General features: G+C 38.8%; 1 long non-coding RNA gene across 3 annotated transcripts; it reads right to left on the bottom strand.

Annotated features, from left to right (window-relative positions):
* Positions 1-22968: 22968 nt before the first annotated feature.
* Positions 22969-24975, bottom strand: LOC143566154 (uncharacterized). 3 transcript variants are annotated; one of them, XR_013141186.1, is made up of 5 exons: positions 24474-24975; positions 24235-24383; positions 23732-23811; positions 23186-23244; positions 23047-23069 (listed from the first exon to the last, which is right to left on the bottom strand). It is a non-coding gene; the product is annotated as an uncharacterized LOC143566154 (long non-coding RNA). The 3 variants fall into 3 exon arrangements; XR_013141185.1 differs by having other exon boundaries at positions 24235-24975; XR_013141187.1 differs by lacking the exon at positions 23186-23244 and having other exon boundaries at positions 22969-23069; positions 24235-24975.
* Between the last annotated feature and the right edge of the window lie 775 nt (positions 24976-25750).

The following is a 25750-nucleotide window of genomic DNA, read 5'->3' as shown; positions in this document are numbered from 1 at the left end:
TCATATCGTGGTAGTAGTTATCGTATTGTACCCTGTGGACTCATCGGATCCAGGACCCATACCTGGGAATTGGATCCGTGTTTCTTCAGAACCGTATCAACCTCACATGTGAAACAAACTTGTTGCTATAATATTGTTGTGTCAGTGGATGTTTAGTGTATATTTTAGTTGAGAAAAGTGCTTAAATGAAGCAGTTGTTTTAGTGGTAAACCGGCAACGATAGTGGTAGTTTATGCAAACATTACTTGTTGAAAGTTTATGTAACACTCTTGCCTTTAATAACTCAAATAAAATAAATTTAATCTATTCTAGATGTACCCATTTAAAGATACCAGCAAAAATAATAAAACGTAGCAAACTTTTCATGTGTTAAAAAAATTAGCTGTTTAGTTCTGCATTAGAGAGAAATTAGTTTATAAGCATATATGCCATTGACTCGTTTTGACCCACCTTACAAAATGAACTCCAATACAGTTACCCATTTGACTGATATAAAGAAATAATAAGATTTTAATTGTGTTAAAAAAAAATAATTGTTTGTAGTTGCATTTAAAAGTCATTACTTTACACCTACATAATAATAACCTGATTTAAGCCGCCACATATTATGAACTCGAAGCATATAGGTTTTTCATTCAAAATTTATCCAATAAAGATATTTCCCAAAAGAATAAGTGTTTCGATTGCTTTAATCATGTATTCAGTACCTATAAATTTAGTGACCAAGGTTGTAGTTACTCCGACCAATTCCCCAACGAACATGAATCCCAATAAAATTGCATTCACTTCAACCAATATCACCAGGCTGACTAACCAACAACTACCACAAACATGTTAAAATTTGCATTATTTAAATTTAAAAACACTACCACACCAATTCACACAGCTACTTGACTTAACCTGTATACTTAGTTCATTGCATATCATGTCATCAATTTTTAAAAGACAAACTCATTTCATGCAATAAAATTTGTATTTGGAAGAAGTTCTGAACATACCAATATAGAATATTGAATACATACTTTAGTAATCCTACCAACATGATATTCAAGAAGACAGAAATTCCAAGGTTCTTGTTTGCACCCCAAAAAAAACAATAATCAAACAAATAATAACAAAAAAGATAACCAAAGGTTCATATGAAATGATGAAGTAGACATTACAAAATAGCAGGGTCGTAAAACTATTCCTAGAACACATTAATTTCATGCTTCAACCGAAACTATTCAAAATAAACATAAGATAAATTGGTAGGAAGCCGATTCGAGATGGCTAACCTCCCAAGTTAGTGACTTTTTGAGCGGGTTAGACTCTAAAGAAATAGGGAGAACAAGACATATTTTCTTCTCCTTTATCAATAAAAGAACAATACTTAAATACACCGAAACTTAGCCGTACTAAAATAACTAAAATAAAACGTGCAACTACATGATTATGTCATGATCATTAGAACAAGGGTAAGTAATAAGAACTATAGTATGCATGCAGAAAAATAGGATAGTGCAACGTGGGTAGATAAGGTGACTGTATCATAAATGCATTTCCTTCATGATGGGAAGATAAACAAATGACACATATAAATAAAAGAAAATAGAATAAAGAAACATAGTGAGGTTAGTTTGGCACAATTCCCCGACGTGCAAATTTTGGAGATGCGATAATACTTTTACAATCCAGTTCCATTGTCTTCATCTAGTTCTCAAAATCTCCTATTTCCTATTGAAACATATATAATTTCATCGACGACAATTTTTTTTTAATTTTTAATAAGATATAATATAAACTATGTGAAATTCAGTAACCAAATGAACCGTAAATCAACTCTCGAAACCTGATTTCAAGCATATGTATTGAATGTTGTAACACACAATGAATTTAGCGTGCAAGGGGTACATAATAAGACTTAAACAAGAAGGTAAAAAGCAAATAATCCCTCAGTTTTACAAATTTCTTTATGGTGTGCACCATAAAAAAGAAAACAAATTATTATACATTAGCAAAACCATTAAAGATAGAAGAATGTAATCAATTGTAGTATAATCTGATATTTTTGTATAACAAAATCCTTTTGCTGCAAACAATGTCATCAATTCATGAATACTGAAGCAGACAAGGAAACATATATGGATTAAACCGAGAAGGGGGAGAAAGTGGATGGACCAGAGGAGAATCGCGTATACAAATGGATAACCAACAATAGTTGTAATGGCCTACAGTTATTAATTTAAATCAAAAGATATGAATGGAGAATTGATGGGAGAACCGCAAGGAGTAAAAGTCGCCAGAAAAAACCGGATATTAAGAGCGTAATAAAGTATTAAAGTGTGCTAACATCTTCTGGATGTAGTTGGTTGATGAGAGAATATACAATTACACATTTATCTCAATTCCAGGTCAAGGTATAATTATCTATATTACATATAAAACATTTTAGATGGACAAGATGGTAATTTTAACATGTTAAGACTCTGTTAAATTAACTAAGTTGCAGATGCCCATGCTTTGATTCGAAAGCCCTAGCCAGTGATGAATCCCCAGGAAGAGAGGACTATTGAATTCCTCCTCCCTTCAGTCCAGTTTAAACCCGTCCCAGCAACGAACACCTTCCTACTGCAAGGCTTTGCTCTGCCCTTCCACTAGAATCCACTCCGGGTCGGAGGAGCAGCTAGTCCAACTTCTTGAGCAGCCGAGAGATTGAAGAACGAACATTTGCTTGAATTCCTTGCCTCACCCTGAGATGAGAGGGAAAGTCGATTTGACTCGAATCCTGGACTTGATCTTTAATCCTACACCGGTTAATGATGCGATGGGAGAAGTTTTTCTTTTGTCATTTTTCATCAATGCTGGCCCAGTCGTCCATGCCCAATCCCAATGGACAAACCTTAGCCCCTAGCTCTATAATCCACCCTACCCAGTCCCTGAAAGCCCTCCCGGGGGCCTAGCCCTTCGAGTCTTAAGCAGCTTTCATCGTTGACGAACACCTGCGCTAATAAGACAAAGAGGGAGTCTTTGCCTCGAATGAATCAGTAAAGTAACAACGGATTAGATGTTCCATTAGTAACATTCCTTTGTAGTTTTGATTTTTTATTTTACTTGTGTTTAGTCTTTCCCGATTATAAATCATATAGAAATTTTTGAAATGGATTTTTTTGATTGGTTCATCAATAGTGTTCGGCCAGAATCCCTTTTTGACTCTGGACCATTCATTCTACTATTATTAGTGAGCAATAATTTATAATCTACCCTTGTGCGATTCCTGTTGAAGCATATACTCGAGGGGTGGGTGCAGGGCGGACGATTTGAAATTTTAAAGCAGACTCCCCATTCATTAGATAGAGAAGATGACCAACATTTCGTGATCCGCTGTCGAACTTATTCCAAGAGAGCTCGGATCGAATCGGTATTGCTATCCGAGCTCTCTTATTGAATTGCTCATTGAATGAGCATTATCAATATTATGCCTTGAAGAGGACTCGAACCTCCACGCTCTTTAGCACGATCCATGAAAATGGAATTTTTCAAATTGAATAATTAAAAACTATTATAAAATAGAAAAAGTGGAGTTACTTCTTTTTCCTGATCGGGTCAATAAAGTTATGCAAGATTTTTATTTATTTATCTCTTATATATAATGGATTTACCTGGACTAATACATGATTTTCTTTTAGTCTTTCTGGGATTAGGTCTTATATTAGGGGGTCTGGGAGGAGGAATGGAGTGGCTCATGCCAGACCGGAGAGATCATACTTATCGGCTAGCTCAATCGCAAATCGGGCATCCCCATGATATATTCAGCCAGCTTGTTAGCTCAGCCTCTTGCAGACCCTCGGGACTCGACATAAATTCTTATAGGATTCCATTTCGTCTCCACAAAAAAAGTTAGCCTGTCTGCCTGCAAGGCCCAATCGAAGCAGATTGTCCCCGACCTTAAGGGTGCCGGATAGCGCCCCTTCACTTGTAGTTTTGAGTACAAGAACTAAAATTGAAAAAAGTAAAAAAAAAAAGACTTGTGTTGGATTGGCACTGAATATGCATATATACTAAAATTTTTAGTTTAGGTGGAGGATAAATAAAGATAAAGTAAAAAAAAGATTTATGCAATCAATAGTGTATTGAATCCATATATAATAAGTCGAATAACGAACTTCGATTCCTTGTTTCTTACTTGGTATTAGAGTTTGAATGAAAACTGCAGGTAATGTCAGAATTTTCTATTTTGTAAGGATCCATCAAATAATGTTTACTTAGAAAAAGATTCTATAAAAGCAATGATAAATAGATACGAAGATAGCAAGAAAATAAGTAGAGCAAGAAAAAAAAATAAGGAAATAAAAAAACATAGTATAGAAAAGATATCCAAAATGATATAGAAATCACTATCCTATAAGTTGCAGATGCCCATGCTTTGATTCGAGCTATTGAAGCAGCGATTCGAGCTAGATTTGGGCAATTCCATCGTACTATGAGCGGACAATTCCGAATAAATGGTAAGATATGGGTAAGAGTTCTCGCAAATTTCCCTATTACCGGGAAACCTACAGAAGTCAGAATGGGAAGAGGAAAAGGAAATCAGCGAACAATTCTGAATAAATGGTAAGATATGGGTAAGAGTTCTCGCAGATTTCCCTATTACCGGGAAACCTATAGAAGTCAGAATGGGAAGAGGAAAAGGAAATCCTACGGGTTGGATTGCTCCTGTGTCCACAGGACAAATCCCTTTTGAAATGGATGATGTGAGTTTGTCAAATGCTCGGCAAGCCGCTACATTAGCGGCGCATAAACTATGTTCGTCAACCTATCCTATAACACGTTGGGATTATTTAGCTACTATGTTCACAGAAGCAATAACTGTAAATACGCCAGAGCAATTAGGCAATATTAAAGTTCCTAAAAGGGCTAGTTATATCAGAGTCATTATGTTGGAGTTAAGTCGTATAGCTTCGCATTTGTTATGGCTTGGCCCTTTTATGGCAGATATTGGGGCACAGACTCCTTTCTTCTATATTTTTCGCGAAAGAGAATTGATATATGACCTATTCGAAGCTGCCACCGGCATGCGAATGATACACAATTTTTTTCGTATTGGTGGAGTCGCTGCTGATTTACCTCATGGCTGGATAGATAAATGTTTGGATTTTTGCGATTATTTTTTAACATGAATTGCTGAATATCAAAAGCTTATTACACGGAATCCCATTTTTTTAGAACGGGTTGAAGGAGTGGGTCACCACTTTGTGGAAAAGCCTTATGTATGAATATGTTAGATACCTGTGACTCGATTGCTGAAATAGTATCTCTCCCCCAAAAAGCATGTTTTTTTTACCGACACACAAAGAAAATATTTTGTTGCGAATGAACAAGATATTGAGGAATTGTCCATACGTAAAATCATCATTATTGATACGGGCATTTTCCACATAAAAGGGGAATCTTTTGTTACAATAGAAGCAGAAGTGATGTGGATTATTCAAGAATCGAAGTTTATTTCCTTTATAAAAAGAAGATCTCAATGAACATAGTATAGAAAAGATATCCAAAATCCTTCTTTTTGTACTCTATTAATTTCTCGGTCCCTCTAGTCGGGTGGGCGCCGGCCGGTCTTTCGACCAGATCCCCCTAAAAACCATACTTGCGGGTCTCCCCGCATGCGGCTCACGCCATTCGAGGTGGCCTAGCCCAGCATTCATTCTAAAATCCTGTAGTGAAATTGAGACTGCTTGACTTCGGAAGCAAATTCGCGTGTAGGCAGCGCTGTCTGTCGTACCGTTGACCCTATCTATTCATTGAATTTGCTTGATTCCATTTTTATATAGGCTCGCTCCCTCTTTTTCCAAGAATTCATGCACTTCCCTTTACTCCATAGGGTCTTCTTTAATAGGTTCATAGTAGACGCCGCTAAATTTATTACATCTTCCCGCGGCCGACTTCTTCTGATTTAGGAATTAGGAGACTTCATTGCTACTCTTTCATTACCAATTAAAATCTTGTACCGTTACATTAGGGCTGGACCACGAACCGTTCAATTTCACTCATTGATGTCATCAATTGTGGAGTCAGAACCCATCATCATTGGTGTGTTTTTAGGTCTTAATTTGTCTCCCTCTAATTAAACGCAAAAGTAGCAGGAACTCTCCTCGTCAAGAAATTGACGATTTTGAGCATGAATCGAGCGGCTTGAGACTTACCGTATCTTGGCGTGAGGTTTCAATGTTGAAGCAGCCTTTAAGTTTTGTTCCTCTTTATTTAAGTTGTTCTAGGTATACGATTAGGTTTTGTTTTGATTGTAAGTAGTTTAAATTATTTTATAATTATAATGCAAGTACTAATATTGAACTAGAACACGAACTCCCAGTTGTTCTGGTTCGTGTTTGTGCACACATATTCTTCTTATTCTGATTCTGTAGACATTCGGATTAGTTTACCGAGTTGTTAGATAAATCTAGCTTCTTATTGTAGTTTTCGATTGTATCTTTAAGATTTATTGTGTGTTTTTCCGTTGTTTGGTTGTTATTGAAATTGGGTTGTCAATAATTATCATTTTCAGCTGTAGATCTTGACCGTAGCTCGAATTAGGGGTGTGTACGGTTCGGTTTGTGTCGATTCTGAACTCAATTCAAACCTTTTTGGATCTTTGAAAACGTTCGGTTTCGATTTTTTTAGTTTTTGCAATTTTAGCTTGAAAATTTTAGGCCGAAAAAAAGTTAACCGAAAATGATGAATTTAGGTGTAACTGCTATATATCAAATACTTGATTATTATTATTCATTTGGCAAAATATATTTTACTTACATACTTATTAAGTTCTTATAAATCACTTAAAATAAAAAATAAAAATTTAGAATTTCAGTTTGGTTCGGTTCAAGTTTTTTCCATTCTCTTTGGTTTTTTGTTTTGTCCAGGTAAGATTTTTTAGAATGTTGGTTTCGTTTCAGTTCGGTTCGAATTCAATTTTTAATTTCATTTCGGTTTGGGTTTTTCGGTTTTTTACGGTTTTTAGTTTTGTTTCAGCTCTATTTTTTGGTTGTTGGTTTCGTTTCAGATTAGTTTTGAGTTTTTAATTACTTTTGGGTTTGGTTTCAGTTTGTTCAATTTGTTTTAATTTCGTTTCAGTTAAATAGTTTTACTTGTATTAGCCAGTCACAAACGTTTTCTGGCTGCATAATATGCTTCGTATTGAGTGTCGGTTCGAACTAAATTCAAAACTTTTTGGATCTTTGAAACCGTTCGGTTTCGATTTTTTCGGTTTTTGCAATTTTAGCTTGAAAATTTTAGACGAAAAAAATTTAACTGAAAATAATGAATTTAGGTGTAAATAAATCTGTTATATATCAAATACTTTATTATTATTATTATTATTATTATTATTATTATTCATTTGGCAAAAATATTTACTTACATATTTATTTATTAAGTTCTTATAAATTACTTAAAATAAAAAACAAAAACTTAGAATTTCAGTTTGGTTCGGTTTTTTTGGTTTCAGTTTTTATAGAACACATAAAAGTTTTTGTTTCACCTCGGTTTTTCTGGTTTCTGACACACCCCTAGCTCAAATAATTTGTGAATAATGATTTATGTTTCCTAAATGGTATTCACTGCTGATATATGCTAATTAATTCTTAGTGACTAAAAAAATATTTATACAAGTGTATTTGCTAAGTTTGTGGCTTAAGTTACAACTTTTCTTTAATTTCAAGTTTCCAACAGAATCAACAAACATAAATGTGTCAATTTTTTCAAATTTTCAACAGGATCCTTATGGGTGGACAAAGAAATAGTCATGGAAAACGTTCACGCTCGGAGCCAGATTACAATGATCATGGAAGAAACAAGAGAAGAAACAAACAGTGATGACAGAGGGTAGAACTCAATTAGATCAGATGATACTGTTTATAGCTACTTATGCCCAAGTAAAAAGATTGGAAGTATAATGGGAAGAGTTGGGGACATTATTAAGTAGATGAGATCTGAAACCAAGGCTAAAATCAAAATTGGTGAGACGGTTTAAGGGTGTGATGAACGTGTGGTCACTATCCACAGCACGAGTGAGGAAACAAATGACTTTGATATGAATGATGATCGTGTGTGTCAGCAATGGATGCTCTTTTCAAAGTGCACGACAGAGTTGTTGCTGACGATCATGATCAGGAAATTGATCATGAGGAAGCACCACAAGTTACAGTTCGGCTACTTGTGCCATCGGACCAGATTGGATGTGTTATTGGGAAAGGTGGACAGATAGTTCAAATTATACCGTCTGATACTGATACTCAGATTGGGATTTTGAAGGATAATCACCTTCCTGCTTGTGCATTAAGCAGTGATGAACTTTTGCAGGTGAATTATAACACATTTTGCAGTCCTTGGTGTTGACTGAGTTAGTTACAGTTAGGGGTTTAAACGAGCCAAGTCCGAGCTCGACTAGGCGTAACAGGTAGGTTCGTTTTGACGTACGAGGGCTCGAGCTCGTGAGTTGGTTTTTAAAGCTCAGGCTTGGCTTGTTTAGTATATATTAATTAATTTATATACTTTTTCGGTTATTTTTATATATTTTGAGAAAAACTTTATACGAGCCTAAGCTTGGGTTGAGCTCGTATAGTACCTTACACGAGCCTAAGATTTGGTCGCGTTCGTGTAGTACCTTAAACGAGCCAAAGCTCGGCTCTAGGTTGGCTGTGCAGTGTAAAATTAATAGATGCCCAAAAGAGGAAAAACTTAGAAATACACAAGGCTCGACCTCGTGTTCGATAACTAAACGAACTATATGGCTCGGGCTTGAATAAGCCCGGCTCGCTTCAAGCTTTTTATCGATTCGAGCTTGAGTAACTCGCTAGAAGCTCAATTCGTTTGCACCCTCGTTACAGTATACTTGAGTTAGTTAGATCTCTAACTAACACACTTGTGTTAGTTATCCCTATGCGCGAGTCTTTATATAGATGCTTAGTGAATCATATGTAGAGTATCCAAAACAATATTAATACAATAAGCTTTTTAAGGTTTACTTATAGGCGGAGGGATTATGATTATTGAAGTGGTGGCACATGTTAGTTAAGGTTTACTTATATAGAGGCTTGAAGTGACTGAAATTTAATGTAAACCTAAGTTTATGACAGTATACGAAGTAAAACCTAGCCACATATGTTAACCCGGTTTCCTTTCCATTCCCTGTAAAACAGCCAGCTGAAGCCTTTCCATTCTCTATGTTGTGATTCCATTTAGGGATGCACTCATATTCTAACAAGCCAAACATGTGGCAGTTTAGTGGACAAACAATACCAAAGGCTGGACGAGCTGAATTCCTCAGCCGACCAAAAATGATGGGAAGCCTGTGTGTAGAGGTAGGGTACCAAAAAGACCCAAATACCCTTAAGTACCACCCGCGGGTCACAGAGAATGCTCTTATAAGCCACCCGCGGGACAAACGGATCACCCGCTTATCAAGATAAGGGAGGAACGTCCTCATAATATGCGCGAAAGCATCCGAACAACCTCAAAAGTCGTCCGCGGGACAAGACACATGTCCGCATAAATAACTGGAGGATAGTGCCAGTAGGACAGCTGTCACCATTCAAATAATTTCTAGAAGAAGGCTCATGATTCTTACTTGGGGAATACGTGACATACTAACCAATGAACAAAGGACACCTGGCCAGGTTGTTATAACCGTGCACATGGTCAGGGTGCAATCCATCCTATCAGCTGGTGACACGTGTCAAGGTTGTTATACTCATGCACATGAGACGTATAGCTCAACCTATCACAAGAAGACACGTGTCCAGGCGGTTATCAAAGATCTTCAAAAAGAGGACAGCTGCCCCAATCATCTTCCATCATCATTCAGCTATAAATACCTTGTCAAACGGTATGAGGTATTCATTCACTCACATATATTCTGACTACACTTAGTCTTTATACATCAGTACTTTCTTCATTACGAACATTACTGATTCTCACGCCGGAGGGTGGTTACAGGAAGACCCCCCCTCTTGTCCTTCCTGTAACGAGACTCACGGTGTTTGTTTTGCAGGTTCCGGTCATTGGACTTTAGGAAGCCTTACTCATATCGTGGTAGTAATTATCGTATTGTACCCTGTGGACTCACTGGATCCAGGACCCATACCCGGGGAGCGGATCAGTGTTTCTTCATTAGCGCCATCCGTGATTTGTGTTAGAACTACAATAGTTTTCGTTGGTTTTTTGGTTCGTTTGATATGAGTAAACTTCCTGAAGGGCCGACGGGAACCCCTGCAACTGAGTCACGTGTAACTAACATAGAAGCACCTCCGGGTCTTGGTGTTTTTGCACGCATCATGACTCCAAGTGGCCGTACTCTTGAGCGAGTCATAGCTCCAGGGTCACAGGGCGTTGATGTAACACCTAGGGGTTTTACCCTAGAGAACACCCCCCCAGATATGGGACGGGCCTCGGCACCGGAAGGTTCTAATTTGGGTAATCTCAGACGGATTACGGAAGAAACTCGCCGAAAGCGGTCAGTGTTGGATCTAGAAAATGATTCAGGTGACTCTGACGTGGCGAGATCTCATAGACGTAATTCCAGATCCAGAAAAGCCTTGACTCCGGAAAAGTGGTTCCAAGTGTAGCAACAAAGTTTGGTGGCTGAATATGAGCGTAGAAAGCGTAACGAGCAACTTCACGCCCGCACTTTGGATTACGAGTAATCCCCTAGGGGATATCCTTCTCCTCCACCAACAGTGCGAGGAAGTCAAACCCGTTACAGTCAACAGACGGAACTAGAGTTTGGCGAACTTCCGAGGCTACGTCCTCTTCCTCGCATAAATATGCGGATGCCATCTTATTTAGATGAGTTTGATGATTACGATTCGTCCTACCACTCGGGAGATTACAGTATGTATACCAGAGACAGTAGGATGAGTTCTCAGGCAAAAAGAAGCCGTCCTCATGACACAGTCTGCCATACCGAATACCGTAGCAATGCGGAACGAGACTTTACTAAACCATACCGCCCTGCGGCTTTCGCCGAAAAATCAAAATTCATTGCAAGTATTGCCACAGCACCCTTTCCCGTTAATGCTAAGATACCTACATCGGTGGGTAAGTATAATGGTATGACTGATCCAAGTGATCATCTCCAGAACTTTATTGCGGTAGGTGGTGTTAGTGGTTGGACGCTGCCTTATTGCTGTCATATGTTCGCATTGACACTAACAGGAGCAGCAAGAGAGTGGTTTGAAAAATTACCTAGCGGCGAAATTTCTAGTTGGGACGATCTAGTGAACAAATTTTCCCAACACTTCAGCCAGCAGAAAAAACATACGCGAGACCAGTCAGAAATTTTGGACGTCGTCCGCCGTGATAACGAGTCCATAGAAGATTTTATTACCAGGTTCAATGACGAAAGCTTGAACATTGGCGGAATCAGTAAAGACATGCTTCGCGGTGCCTTCTGCAAAAACGTCAAATGTGATGATTTAGTCCGCACACTTACAGGCAGAGATGGAAAGCCAAAGGAGTGGGACGACCTGATGACTGCGGCAAAGGTGTATGCTAGTACTGAGAAAACATTGAGGAATGGTAACCCGAAGCAAAAATTTAAAGTTGCATTTTCAGAATCCGAGACCTAATAGACAGGCGATAGGCCCTATAAGGTCAAGGCTTCAGCCAAGTACGGAAGCGTCAAAACCATTTGATGCAAGATCCCTCATAGGCAACAAGAACAAAGCGGGACCCACAAACCAAAGTCCCAACAATTGGACTCCTCTTTCAAAGACTCCCGCTGAAATTCTCACCACAGAGAATATAAAATTTAGAAAGCCACAGCCACTAACAAGAAGATCATTCTTGGATGCTACCAAGCACTGTTCGTATCATGACGACATTGGTCATAATACAAATGAATGTAGAACATTGATAAATGAAATAGAGACGGCTGTGAAATATGGAAAGCTCAGACACTTGGTAAAAACTGGAAACCGGACAACGGGAAAGCACCCATTCGAGACATTCAAGGCCCGAGTAAGAAGCAAATTAAAGATTTGAATGTTCATATGATACAAAGCGAGTCCCACATAGGGAACAAGAGGAAAGAATTTGATGATGAAGAGTGGAAGAATGAACCAGTGATCTTCCCTCGTATTAAAGGAGGCCCGAACAATAAGAATCCCCTGATCATCACTGCTCTCTTCGAACATTATCGTTCTCACTATGTCTTCTTCGACACCTGCAGCACGTCGGACATCATGTATGAACAATGTTTTGACCAACTTGACGAGGAAGATAAGGAAAGATTGAAACCCATTCACGCTCCAGTGTCTGGGTTTGGAGGGGAAATAATGCATCCTCGGGGCGTAATTTCATTTCCAGTCACCCTAAGTGACGGAATTCATTCTAGAACAGAGGAGGTCGAATTCCTGGTTTTGGCCGGCAACATCAAAACATGACATTATCCTTGGGCGAGAAGCGATTGGTGATTTCAATGCTCATCCGTCCAGAGCACACGATGCAGTGGGAGTCCCAACTTTTACTGGCATCGCAATAATTCTTGTTAATAGGCATTGCTTTACAACCGAGAGCTCAAAGCCCAGCAAGATCCCGAAACAAACTTTGAGGACTGAACCGGAAAAGTGGGTTTTGAACAAAGATTTCCCTGATCAAACTGTAACAATTGGACCTTTTATCTCCGAGCTAGTGCGGACTTTCTTGAAACAGTTATTATCAAAGAATGTTGATGTTTTCGCATGGAAACCTGCGGACATGACAGGTGTCCCGCGGAACATTGCGGAACACAAACTAAGGGTAAACCCGCTGTTTACGCCAATTGTTAAAGACAACGTAAGATGGGTCCAGAACAAACAAAAGCAATGAATGAACAAGTCCAGGACCTCTTGCAGGAAGGGATCATTCGTCCAATTCGTTACCAGACTTGGGTCGCCAACCCAGTTATCGTCCCCAAAAGCAATGGGGCATGGCGAATGTGTATCGATTTCATGGACCTAAATAAAGCATGTCCCAAGGATTGTTATCCTTTACCCGAAATAGATCTCAAATTCGATGCTGTGGCGCCATTCAAATTCAAGTGCTTCTTGGATGCTTACAAAGGCTACCATCAGATCCGCATGGCAGCGGGTGATGAAGACAAAACAACATTTCGTACCGATCAAGGCACCTTTTGTTACAAAATGATGCCTTTCGGACTAAAAAATGCCGGAGCCACGTATCAACGATTGATGGACATAGCATTTAAATGTCAAATTGGTCGAAACTTAGAGGTGTATATGGACGATCTTGTAATAAAAAGTGTTAAGGAAGATTAGATGCTGAGAGATATTGAAGAGACTTTCGAAACATTGAAAGGTATTAACATGAAGTTAAACCCAGCCAAGTGTTCATTCGGAATGGAAGAGGGAAAGTTTCTGGGTGTGATTGTCACGGATGCGGGCTTCAAATCTAACCCAGATAAAGTTCAAGCTATAGCCCGCATGCTTTCCCCGTCTTCCCTCAAAGAAGTTCAGACACTCAATGGCCGATTGGTTGCTTTGAATCGATTTTTGGCAAATCATGCAGCCAAGTCTCATCCATTTATCTCAACACTAAGAAATTGCCTTAAGAAAGCACATTTCAATTGGATTGCGGAAGCAGAACAAGATTTTTTGGATGTTAAAAAATGTTTGATGGAGTTGCCCACGTTAACTGCACCCTGTGCGGGGGAACCTTTAACGTTATACCTATCAGCGTCAGACATTGGCATTGGGGCCGTCCTCCTGACAGATCTAAAGAATATTCAAACACCGATCTACTACGTCAGCAGAACATTATCGGACCCGGAAACAAGATACTCCATGCTTGTAAAACTTGTTTTGGCACTGGTCTATGCTGCTCGACGCCTCCGAAGGTACTTTCAAGGGCACCCCATCAATGTTTTAACCGGATACAAGCTCAACAATGTTCTCAGTAAGCCCGAATTATCTGGCCGACTGGCCAAATGGGCCATCGAACTAGGTGAACATGCAATAGAATACAAACCTAGTCCAGCAATCAAAGGGCAGGTGTTGGCGGACTTCGTGACAAAAGTTCTGCATCACAAAGAAAAAGAATGTTTAATCGAGCAACAACCAAGAGTACATCCGGAATTGGGACAAATTTGGTCCTTATTCACGGATGGAGCTTCAAGCAATGAGGGATGTGGCGCAGGCCTCAGGCTGGTCAATCTCGAAGGCCATGAGTTTACATATGCCATAAAGCTGGACTTCAAAAGTACCAACAACGAGGCAGAATATGAAGCTTTCTTGGCAGGCTTGCGGATAGCCAAAAAGCTCGGGGTTAAACATTTAGAAGCCCGAGTGGATTCCATGTTAATTGCGGGACAGATCAATGGTACATACGAAGCAAAAAACGATATCATGGCTTCATACGTGTCACATGCAAAGGATTTGATGCTTCAGTTCTCTTCTTGCAAAGTTATTCATATAAAGAGAAGTGAAAACAAATCAGCGGATGCTCTTAGTAAATTGGCTTCAACGAACTTCGAACATTTCGCCAAGGACATCCGCATTGAAGTATTAAATCGCCCGTCTGTTCCGCAACATCAGGTTTTAGTGATCCAAACAGGAGTAGAATCCTGGATGACACCCATTATGGCATACTTGTCATCTGGAGCACTTCCGGAAGGAAAAGCAGCGGCCCGGAAGATAAAGAACAAAGCCTTGAACTATCAGATTCTTGATGGTGTTTTGTACCGACGTTCCTTCCTCGGACCACTACTTCGATGTGTGGATGACGAGGACGCGAATTACTTAATCAGAGAGGTTCATGAAGGCATTTGTGGTCTTCACGCGGGTCCGCGGATGGTTGTAGCAAAGGTAATGAATGCTGGGTATTACTGGCCGGGAATGCATATGGATGCTGTACATGAAATCAGAAAGTGTGATTCATGTTAGCGCCATGCTCCTAACACGCTTCGACTAAAAAACGAGTTAGTCCCAGTCACTTCAGCTTGGCCGTTCCAGAATTGGGCAGTTGACATAATGAGACCTTTCCCTGAAGCCCCTGGACGTATCAAGTTCCTGATAGTAGCCATCGACTACTTTACAAAATGGGTGGAGGCCAAACTAGTTGCTTCTATAACAGCAGCAAGTGTTAAAAAATTCTTGTGGGAATTCATCATATGCCGTTTTGGCCTCCCCCTAGAGCTCGTTAGTGACAACGGGACACAATTCGCGGACAGTGGGTTGCAAGAATGGTTAAAAGAATTGCACATCTCTCAAATCTTCACCTCTGTAGCCCACCCGCAAGCGAATGGTCAAGTCGAAAGAACCAATCGGACTATCAAAGAAGGAATTAAGGCCAGACTAGGAACTAAAAGGACGGGTTGGGTCGATGAACTGCCCCACGTGCTGTGGGCTTTCCGCACTCAAAAGAATTCTAGTAATTCCGAAACCCCCTTTAGTTTGACTTATGGCATGGAGGCCATGATTCCGGCCGAAATCGGAATCCCATCCGCCAGAGTCCTCATGATCGAGGACAACGATCATGAACTCCGGATGAACCTTAACCTCCTTGAGGAGAGAAGGGAAATGGCATCAATCCGCGAGCATAATTACAAACGACAGTTGCAAAAGTACTACAACTCGCGGATCCAAAGATGTGAATTTGACGCGGGAGACTTTGTCTTCCGCAATAACGAAGCCTCAAGGCAAGAGCCTCCGGGCAAGTTGGCCCTAACTTGGGAAGGACCTTATAAAATTCAGAAAGTTTTATCTATGATGCCTACAAGTTAGAGAAGTTAGACGGGACGGAGATCCCTAGAACTTGGAATGGGGCCCAACTGAAAAAATGTTTCATTTAGTTGGTTTTTCTTTTGGCCTGCGCGCCTAACTAGACATTAAAAACCTTTGTAATTTCATTTCTTGTAAGTTGGCTTATGCCTTAGTTATGAAAATTTTCGTTTCAAGTCATTTGAGACTGGTATTGTTATGTAATCCTTTATTGGCACGCAAAGAAGATCCTACAAAAACACTTATATTATGACAAAATATACAAAGTGTAGCGGATACAAATTAAAACTTCTTTATATTCACAAATGGGGTTACAAAGGATCAAGTTACAAAAAAAAAGGAAATTCTATCTATGGCGCGGCATCTTCATTTCCCGCATCTTCCTCTACTCCTTCTTCTTCCTCATCAAGCTCGAGAAGAGTATTTAGCTGCTGGATACTGCCTTCCTTATCAGCAAGTTCGGATATCTGATCAGTCAAAGAGAATTTCAACGAGTCGAAGTCCTTTGATTTCTGCTTAAGGATGGCATCAGTATCTTGACCAGCTAAGACATACTCTTCAGGAAGCCGGGAAATTGAGCCGAACTGGTAACCTTCTTGGAAACCTAGTTGACGACCAGCTTGTTTAGAAGCCTTCAAGAGGATGTCAACACAATTCCCAAGCTCATCACTTGCTCGAACATCAGCAATGACCTGTTAAAACAACCATACATGAGTATCTCTAAAAGACTTAGATTATTTATAGCATGTAAAAAGTACATACCTTGGGAATAGCTTCCGCCAATAGCCATTTTTGGTCCGCCTTGGCCCGGACAAGCTCCATTTTATGCTGAGCACATTCCAAGGATTGGTTCTGGCTCTTGGTGTAAAGATCAGATAAGCGCTTGTCCTTGGCCGCTGATTCAGCCTGCAGGGTTTTTCAGTAATTTGACCTGTTCATCCAATTGCTTTTGAAGAGCGAACCTGGCTTCCTCAGCCACGGACCGCGCAGCCTTTTCCGCTTCCAGAGCCTGGCCGGCTTCCCTAGCTTCATTTATAGCTTTAAGGGCTTCTCCTTTAGCATCAGAAGCAGAAGCCGCCAGTTCATCCCATTCCTCATTCATCGCCAACCAATCCCTGGTTATCTCATGAGTAGTGGACATAGTATTCGCCAAATAATAAGAATGAGAGTTTAGTAATTCTTGGCGAATACTAAGGCGACGTCTTTCCTTTTCACCGTGAGGAAGACACTCCTCCAAAAATTCAAAACATGTGTCCACATTGCGGAATGTCGAATCCCGACGTAAGGACCAGTTAGGTTGATGAGGGGTGGGGTCCTCTTCCTCAGGAGTAGGAGAGGTTCGGGAAGCATAAGGGAAGGTACTCTTACCCCCTTGATCCCAGAAACGGTAAACATTGTGAAGAGGCGACATCTTGACATGATCAGTCGTATCGATCCCCTCATTCTTCAATGGGGAGTCGTGCGCCACAATAACCGGATCAGAAGCAGTGTTTGAAGGTGGTGGTGGCGGACGAACAGATGACTCTTTCAAGCCGAAAATATCCTCCGATAGGTTATCCAGATTCACTGAGAAACATTAATGATGAGTCAGGAACACTCCAATCAAAAGCAGATAAAACATTACAGAGAAACTTGGCTTACCTAACGAAGGATCCTCCGCATCAAGCTGTTCCAAATGAGCTTCCAAGGCGGAAGGAGTTGTTTTCTTGGATTTATTCTTCTTCAAGGCAATCTTCACAGGATTCACCTTGCGCTTACTCGCCGCCTTGGAAACGCCTGCGTCAACAACCGGACGTTCACCCCCGACAGTAGCATCATCGGGTCCCGGACCCTCAACTTCCGCACTAGCGTTAACATCATCATGGCTCGTTGACTGATCGGTCGCGGCTCGTTGACGGGTGTGACCTACAATCGAGTCCATAGCTTTATTAGCATCAGTTGAATTATCTTCTTCACAAAGTGACGACTCCTCGCTAGACGAAAAGAGTACAATCACTCCGCTAGAAGTAAGAGCAGTCATAGGTTTGGGTTTCAAAATGCCCTCACCTTTCTGGATGCATTCTTTAACATACGCCTCACCTTTAGCATACATCGCCTCGGACACTTTAGGTTCCGGGTGGAAAGCGGTGGGGAACACGAAATTAGAACGGGTGCGCTCAAGAAAGGACGCATCCCTTTTGTCGATTAGGCGGCGCACCATCATTCCCCCCTTGCGATCCAACAAGGTGCTAAAGGCAGAACCTTCAACTACACAAAGCGAGGAAACAAATCAGAAAATTCTTAATAACAAAACAGAGATAACAACAAACTTACTCTTGTTGGTCTCCTCGTAATACGGTTCCAGATTTAGAAACGGCCACAGACGGCTCATCTTGGCACACACCATCGCCCCTTTATGGATAGGGCGCATGGGAGTCGGTGTGGAAATCAGCGTTTGGTACCATGGCTGATTTTTATGGGCGAAAGCCACAACTACTGGCATAGCCTCTTTTGCCTTCCGCCTATGCATTGTGAAAGGAATAACGTCCTCTCGGATCCAGAAAAACTTAGGTTTCCAGCCATGGAGGCTACGAGGTCATCTTGTAAAAAACAGCAAACATGCCAACAGATGGTTCAAGGTTGCGGGTCTGGCAACAGAATTCGAAGTGTCGAATCCTTAACATCCCGAAGGGATGGATCTGGGAAAGATGAACCCTATAAGTCGTTAACACCGATTGAACAAATTTAGTAATCGGAATCCGGAAGTTTCCCGTGGTAAAGTGGTCTATGTATACAACCATTTTCTTTGGAAGCGGGTTAGTAGCGATAGAACCACTAGAAGGAAGTTCCGGTTCCCACTCCGTCGTCAATCCATAAACATTGACAAAATCGCTATAGTCTTCTTCCTTAAGACAAACGACAACCTCGTTGATAGTAGGGGTACTCTTCTTTTCTTTAGCCATCGGAATAACAGCAAGATGAAGAAATCACAGAAAAAGGGAAGAAATCTAAGAGAAGGTTGAAAAATCTCAAACGTTTGAAAGAAATCTGAAAGTGATAAAGATTAAGTGGAAGTCACAAGAGTTATATTTATACCCATCGCAATTAATGCAATCCATAAAGTGACAGAGGAGAGAGAAACCGCGGACCTCCAGATAGCTGACACGTCAGGCGGGAAATTCAAGATAATAAGAACAGGCTGTCAAAGGCATCATGAACGTCTTATCAGTTGTCCTCAATAAGTTTCTCTCTCCGCCACATCATCATAGTTATCCAAACTTTCAAACATTTCAAAAGGTCGAAGATTTCAGAAAAATCTTCTTAAGAGATATAAAATATCAAAAACATTTCCTAAAAATATTTTCATCAATAGAGTAGAATATCCACAAAAGACAAAAGAAATATTCCTCATTAATGATCCCAAAAAAAAAATTACAGGAAGAAAAAGGAAAAATTTACAAGTTACGGAAATGGTAATTCAATCCTAAAGATTAGAGGCGGACGGGTCTTCCGGAGCCTTCATAGACGTGTCTTCCGAAGAATCATCCTCAGAGTCTTCCCCAAGATAGGCCTTTAAAAGTTGCAGGCCATCATCTGCGGATGCAAACTCCGGAAGCATCTGCTGAAGCGGAAACACTAGGCTTTTTCATGCGATGGGATATGAACAGCAGAATGAGAAAAACATCACCCAATCAGTGATTGCCACGTCACGCGAGAAATTCGAAAAAGAGAAAAAGTTGTACAGTCGGGTACAGTGACAGCCGTCAAAAACGTTCCATCACCTGTTCACGCGCCTGCGAGTGGTCAACTTGTCCTTTTTCATGATTATCTATACCAACAGAAGATATTTTCTACCTAACTTCAGAATAACAAAAATCCCCAACACACATTAAGTCCAGAATTTCACCCGCATAAAGACTTCACACGGAAGAAACACTGGACTAGGGGGACTGTAGAGGTAGGGTACCAAAAAGACCCAAATACCCTTAAGTACCACCCGCGGGTCACAGAGAATGCTCTTATAATCCACCCGCGGGACAAACGGATCACCCGCATATCAAGATAGAGAAGGAACGCCCTTATAATACGCGCGGAAGCATCCGAACAACCTCAAAAGTCATCCTCGGGACAAGACACATGTCCGCATAAATAACTGGAGTATAGTGCCAGTAGGACAGCTGTCACCATTCAAATGCTTTCTATAAGAAGGCTCATGATTCTTACTTGGGGAATACGTGACATACTAAGCAATGAACAAAGGACACCTGGCCAGGTTGTTATAACCGTGCACATGGTCAGGGTGCGATCCATCCTATCAGCTGGTGACACGTGTCCAGGTTGTTATACTCATGCACATGGGACGTATAGCTCAACCTATCACTAGAAGACACGTGTCCAGGCGGCTATCAAAGATCTTCTAGAAAAGGACAGCTGCCCCAATCATCTTCCATCATCTATCGGCTATAAATACCTTGTCAAACGGAATGAGGTATTCATTCACTCACATATATTCTGACTACACTTAGTCTTTATACATCAGTACTTTCTTCATTACAAACGTTACTGATTCTCACGTCGAAGGGTGGTTACAGGAAGACCCCCCCTCTTGTATTTCCTGTAACGAGACTCGCGGTGTCTGTTTTGCAGGTTCCGGTCACTGGACTTTAGGAAGCCTTACTCATATCGTGGTAGTAATTATCGTATTGTACCCTGTGGACTCACTGGATCCAAGACCCATACCCGGGGAGCGGATCAGTGTTTCTTCACTGTGGAATGGTCCAAGAAATCTATTCCCCTCGTTTGACTCGCCTGTCAAAGGAACCGTTTTTTTTAATTAAAACTTTTTTTTGACAACATGTTACATCCAAAATACTTGTATTGTTATTTGCAGCCCCAATGGCAAAATGTGTTAGGTCGGTCATGGGTCAAATTGATTATTTTTTTACAGGTCGTGTTAGTTGAACTGACCCAATACACTTAATTTCTTTTATGTACTAATAATGAGTGTGTTAAGCATATTCCAGAGAATGGGTTTTATAAACAAACCCAAAAACAAAACTGTAGATGTAGCAACATACAGTCTTGGTATAAAACATGGAGTGTTATTTATTTTGAATATCTCGGATTTTAAATTTGGTTAGTTACGTTTAGCAATGTATTTTCTTAATTACGTCTGCAGACTGATTTTCTTTAACTTTTGTGTCTTTTTTTTACAAATTGATTAAAAAAAACTTTCATTGCACTTTATTGTGAATTGGTACATCAGTTTATTATTAGTAAATTAGTTTAAACAATACGTACCCGCCGCGAAACTAATATTAGTGTAATTTTACTAACGCAGATGTCAGTGACACAAGGAGCTGTTACTGACTGAATCACAAATGTGTTCCCGCCGCAACGCGCGAGCACTCTTACTAGTGTTGAATCATTGTCTTTTAAAATCACCCTCTAGAAGTTCGATAGTTCATCTCAATGATGAATAATCATCACTTTAAAGTGCAATTTTAGCAAACAATTAGATTTACAATTTTGATGAATACATGTATGCTCAAACTTCCGGTCCATGATTAATTTGGATGTGTCTAAGTTTTAGTTATTTCAAACAATTAAATTTACAATTTTAGATTACACCAACTGCATTATCCTGCTTGTTTGGTTTTCGTGGGTATTAACATGGAACGATTTGTCTTCCACGCTCTCTTTGTATGTTATAATTCGAGCAGTTAAATTTGATATTGGTGACTTTGTCACACTGTTTGTGTTTGTGAATGCATTTTGTAATTCATTTGCTTTCCATGACAAATGTATTCGATCTTTTAGACTTCAGAGATATATTAATCACTTCAAGGATCAAAATTGGATAGATGCATTCTACGTTATTAATTGACATACAAGTCTTTCTTTATATTTACCACCTAAGACTGGGTATAATGTCGTATCAAATATGATAGTTAGCATATTATACTGAAAATAAGTTGCATGTCAATGTTTATAGACATTTAGAAATTCCCATACGTTAATGCAAATGTAGATACTAAGTCTTTTGTGGTCCCATTGTGGAGGATTGTTGTGGTGATACATAGACCAAACAACATATTTTTTTTCATGTGAGACCAACTTGGTTATATTTGGATACTAGTTGTATTGGGGTGTATTCATAATTAGCAGTTGGTTTAAAGTTGATTAATGAAGTCATATGCCCTCATGTGGAGATGGAAATTTGCATCTAATCAAGAGCAGCGAGCGATTAACTATTACCGTTTAGCTAATCTGCTTTATGTGTGAACATGAGCTATTGGATGTTCAAAATTTATCTCGATGGACATATGATAGTCATTAAACGCTTGGGATGTGAACTCTTTTGTATTGGATGCCATAATTCTCATCTATGATTTAAGCTAAAAGCCAACAACTGTTAAGTTTCACATATGATGATATAGAGATGCATTCACTACCAGAAAATAGTCCTTTAATGACGTGCTATGTGCGTCATTAAAGGGGTAGATGACACGGTATTTCGTGTCAAGGAAGACCATGTCATAAAGAAACAATGACGCAAATTTGTGTGTCATCTTTTTATAACATGCATTTATGACAAGCATTATTGACATCTTTTTTTTGGTTTCAAGTATTATAAAATAGAATGTTTTTGTCAGATTTATAATTTCAACATTAAATAATGGCAATTAGCGTCTCATAATAAAGCTAAAATTCATATATAGCAAAATAATCCATTTCATATAATATTCCAACATACTAACAAACATTCAAAAGTCGACCATTCTTCACAATATTTCAAAGTTTAACATTTAATTAACATCGATACGAACATTCATTGGTAAATAAAGGATGCCACAAAAGTCGACCATTCTTCACGAATTCTATCAATATCAGCATCCGTGTATTCAATATTCCCTCCTCCAACCTGAGAGAAAATTTAGATTAGTTAAACCTAAAGTTCAAATGATTTGAAGATTTATTTATCAGATCCGTTTGACTTTTAACAGTCAAAGCTTCTTTTTTGACCATTAAACTACAGTTTCGACCCGTTAGTCAAATTTGCAGTCAAATCCACAAAAAAAAATTGAAGTCAACAATTTCATTATGAATAACTAACTGGTACACACCAGGGTATATGGGTAAATTTGTATGTTTGAACTAGTTGTAAGCTAATTAGGTTGAAACTTTTACTTGACCCATTAATGCATCTATGGAAGGGGGGACATCACTTGGTAATTTGATTTTTGTAAGAAAATTATCAACATGGTTGTGTAGAATGCAACAATAACTTTGGTACATCTTGTTGTCATTGCACCCTCAATCTGCCCAATTCCTTATCTATGTCCAAAACCGGAAAAAAAAACCTTTAAACTCTTAAAGCAAGACAGAAGTTTAAATTCATAGTTTCCTAAAAGTGTTAATGTTCAAATATATAAAAACAATACAAATATTACCTTCCAAGGACCATAATAATGTAATGCATATTATCCACCCCAATACCCTTGTTAATTGCCTTTGTGTTGCAGAAACAAAATAATTAGCAAAATATAAAAAAACATACATTAGTATCTTCCATCCTAACTCGTGCTATTCGGTTATATGATTCCTTTACATAATGTACATTTCTTCATGATGGTTAGATATATATCATAATGTTTCCAATCATTAATAAACTGTCTTACAATATCTAAATCATTTCAATATGCTTCAAGGCACTACATGCTAATAACTGAAAGCAAATTGTTTTTGCGCTAAACAGTTAAACGCTAATACTGATAAAGTCATAGCCTAATTCTGAACCACAAAACAAATACCATAGCAAAGCTACAATAAGTTTATCATTCATTATAGTCAAATTACACTTATTTTCCTTGAAATAACACGCCTCTTAAAACCAACAATCATGATTCTAATTTAGTTATCTACTAATTACAAAAATACTCAACACACAGCCTCTAATCATCGTAGAATAATTAACTGAAATGGTGAATGAAGCATACCGTAAATATTGGCAATGGAAGGATTGAAATTGCTAGTCATGAATGATTGTAACCTGCCTCATGTGACTATTTAGTGAAATCTGAAAATAAATTAAACATAATATTATTGAAGTTAATAATGCATTCCTACATCAGAAGACCCCTTGGTATGTTCATATTTTGAAAAATCTCGGTTCTAACCCTGACTCTTTGAAAGTTGCCATTTTGAAAAATGCAACGATTCCATTTTGAAGAAAGATTTCAAGTTCAGTTACATAATTGCTCATTATCATTAAAACAAATAAGTTATCTTTCAAAAAAAGATAATTACATATATAAGTTAATGATGGTGTTTCACTCCATGAAATACTTGTGACTCTCCTAAAGGGTCCTTCCATAATAAAAATTAAAACATAACAAAAAAAATATGTTTATTAAATTCACATGAACTACTTAACATGGTTAACGAACTAATAAAAATGGAGACATATTTCATCAATTTTAAAATTTGAATGTAAGCTTACCATTGACATTTAAGAGATGTTTGATGCCTTGCCACACTAATGGTTCATGAGTTGAGAATTAATACTGAATAAAGAGATTTTATTTCATATCTTTGACCGCAAAATTCAACAGGATGAATAGCATCTACCCATCCAAAGTAAAGATCAACCTAATAATAATTAATAAACATGCATAAGATAAAATGTACTGATCAAATATTATTATCAGCTGTTAAAAAACATTCAATGGCTCAATTGACCTCATTAGAGTGTATGATTAATGATTCTTGCCTTCTGAAGCATCTATATGAACTCAATAACTCAGAAAAACCATTAATAAAAACAACTTAGTCAAAATCTTAACAATGAGAACTAAACAAAAAAAAAAGATTAAAAGAGGGCTAATGAACTCACCTTACGTGCTTACATATTTCGCTAACTTTCCACACGCTTGTCCGAGTTCGTTTTAAGTCTAAACGACCACTACTGTCGCGAACCGTAACAGATGCAGGCAGCTTAATCCCTGACTGATCGGTTTTAATCCTTCGCTGTTTCAGTCCTCGGATCCCTTATCACCACTGCCTTGCCATCGAGTACAGCCGTTGTCAATAACTTTATGCTCGAATTGAACCCGTTGCGCGCTGCCTTATTTGCTCCACGTTACTGCCACCGTGAACCAACACTACAGACCCCACCTTTCGTCACCCAAAAAAGCAGCAACACAATACCGTTCGCCGCCTTTTTTCTTCTCTTTTTAGTTATGCTAGTGATCTCTCTCTCCTCTCTTGCTTTTGTGAGATCTAAACGGTTCTCTACATTCAGTTATAGATCCATTTAATCAACTCCAATAACTACATTTTAAGTTTTGAAAACCAAATATTGGTGATTGCTTATACGAGTTCGTATTTAACTATGCGACGTGAATAATCAAGATTAGCGATCGTAACATGGAATTGATTACGCATTAATGAAACTGCAGTTTCCCCCAATTAGTTAAGATAAAATAGAATTAAGAACTGGAAATATCTTATTATCTAGTGAGCAATTATGACATATGAGAGTCTCTGTAATAAAAAAGGAAGTGTATCAAAAGACAAGCCTTAGACCACTCAGCTGCCAAGCACCATGTAGCAGAACCAACAACATACATCATCAAGTCACCAATGATGATCAAAAGTTGTTATAATCACAAAGTATCACACACGATTAAAGGGAACCATAAAGGAAACTACAACCTGAAAAGGCGAAACAATATCAAATAACAATCAAGCTTCTCCGTATATCAAAATGACAAACGGATTAAACCTAACAATCATGCCAACATATTAAATCTAACAGTCAAAAATATTACTAGATAAAAACTAAAACCAAAAGTTAATCAATAGCAATATTCGAGTAAACACAAATTGTAGGTAAATATTAAACTATAATCAGTACTTTTGTCAAATAAACACAGATGTTAGGTTACAATTAACAGGCGTGAACTAACACAACAAGTAAGAGATGCACCAATTTATGTTGAAACCCTAGAATTGGT

The sequence above is a fragment of the Bidens hawaiensis genome, unplaced genomic scaffold (genome assembly GCF_021521415.1).
Source record: "Bidens hawaiensis isolate Kalapana, Puna unplaced genomic scaffold, B.hawaiensis_p1.1 tig00022703_1, whole genome shotgun sequence".
Taxonomy (NCBI): domain Eukaryota; kingdom Viridiplantae; phylum Streptophyta; class Magnoliopsida; order Asterales; family Asteraceae; genus Bidens; species Bidens hawaiensis.
This window is presented reverse-complemented; position numbering and strand designations above follow the sequence as displayed.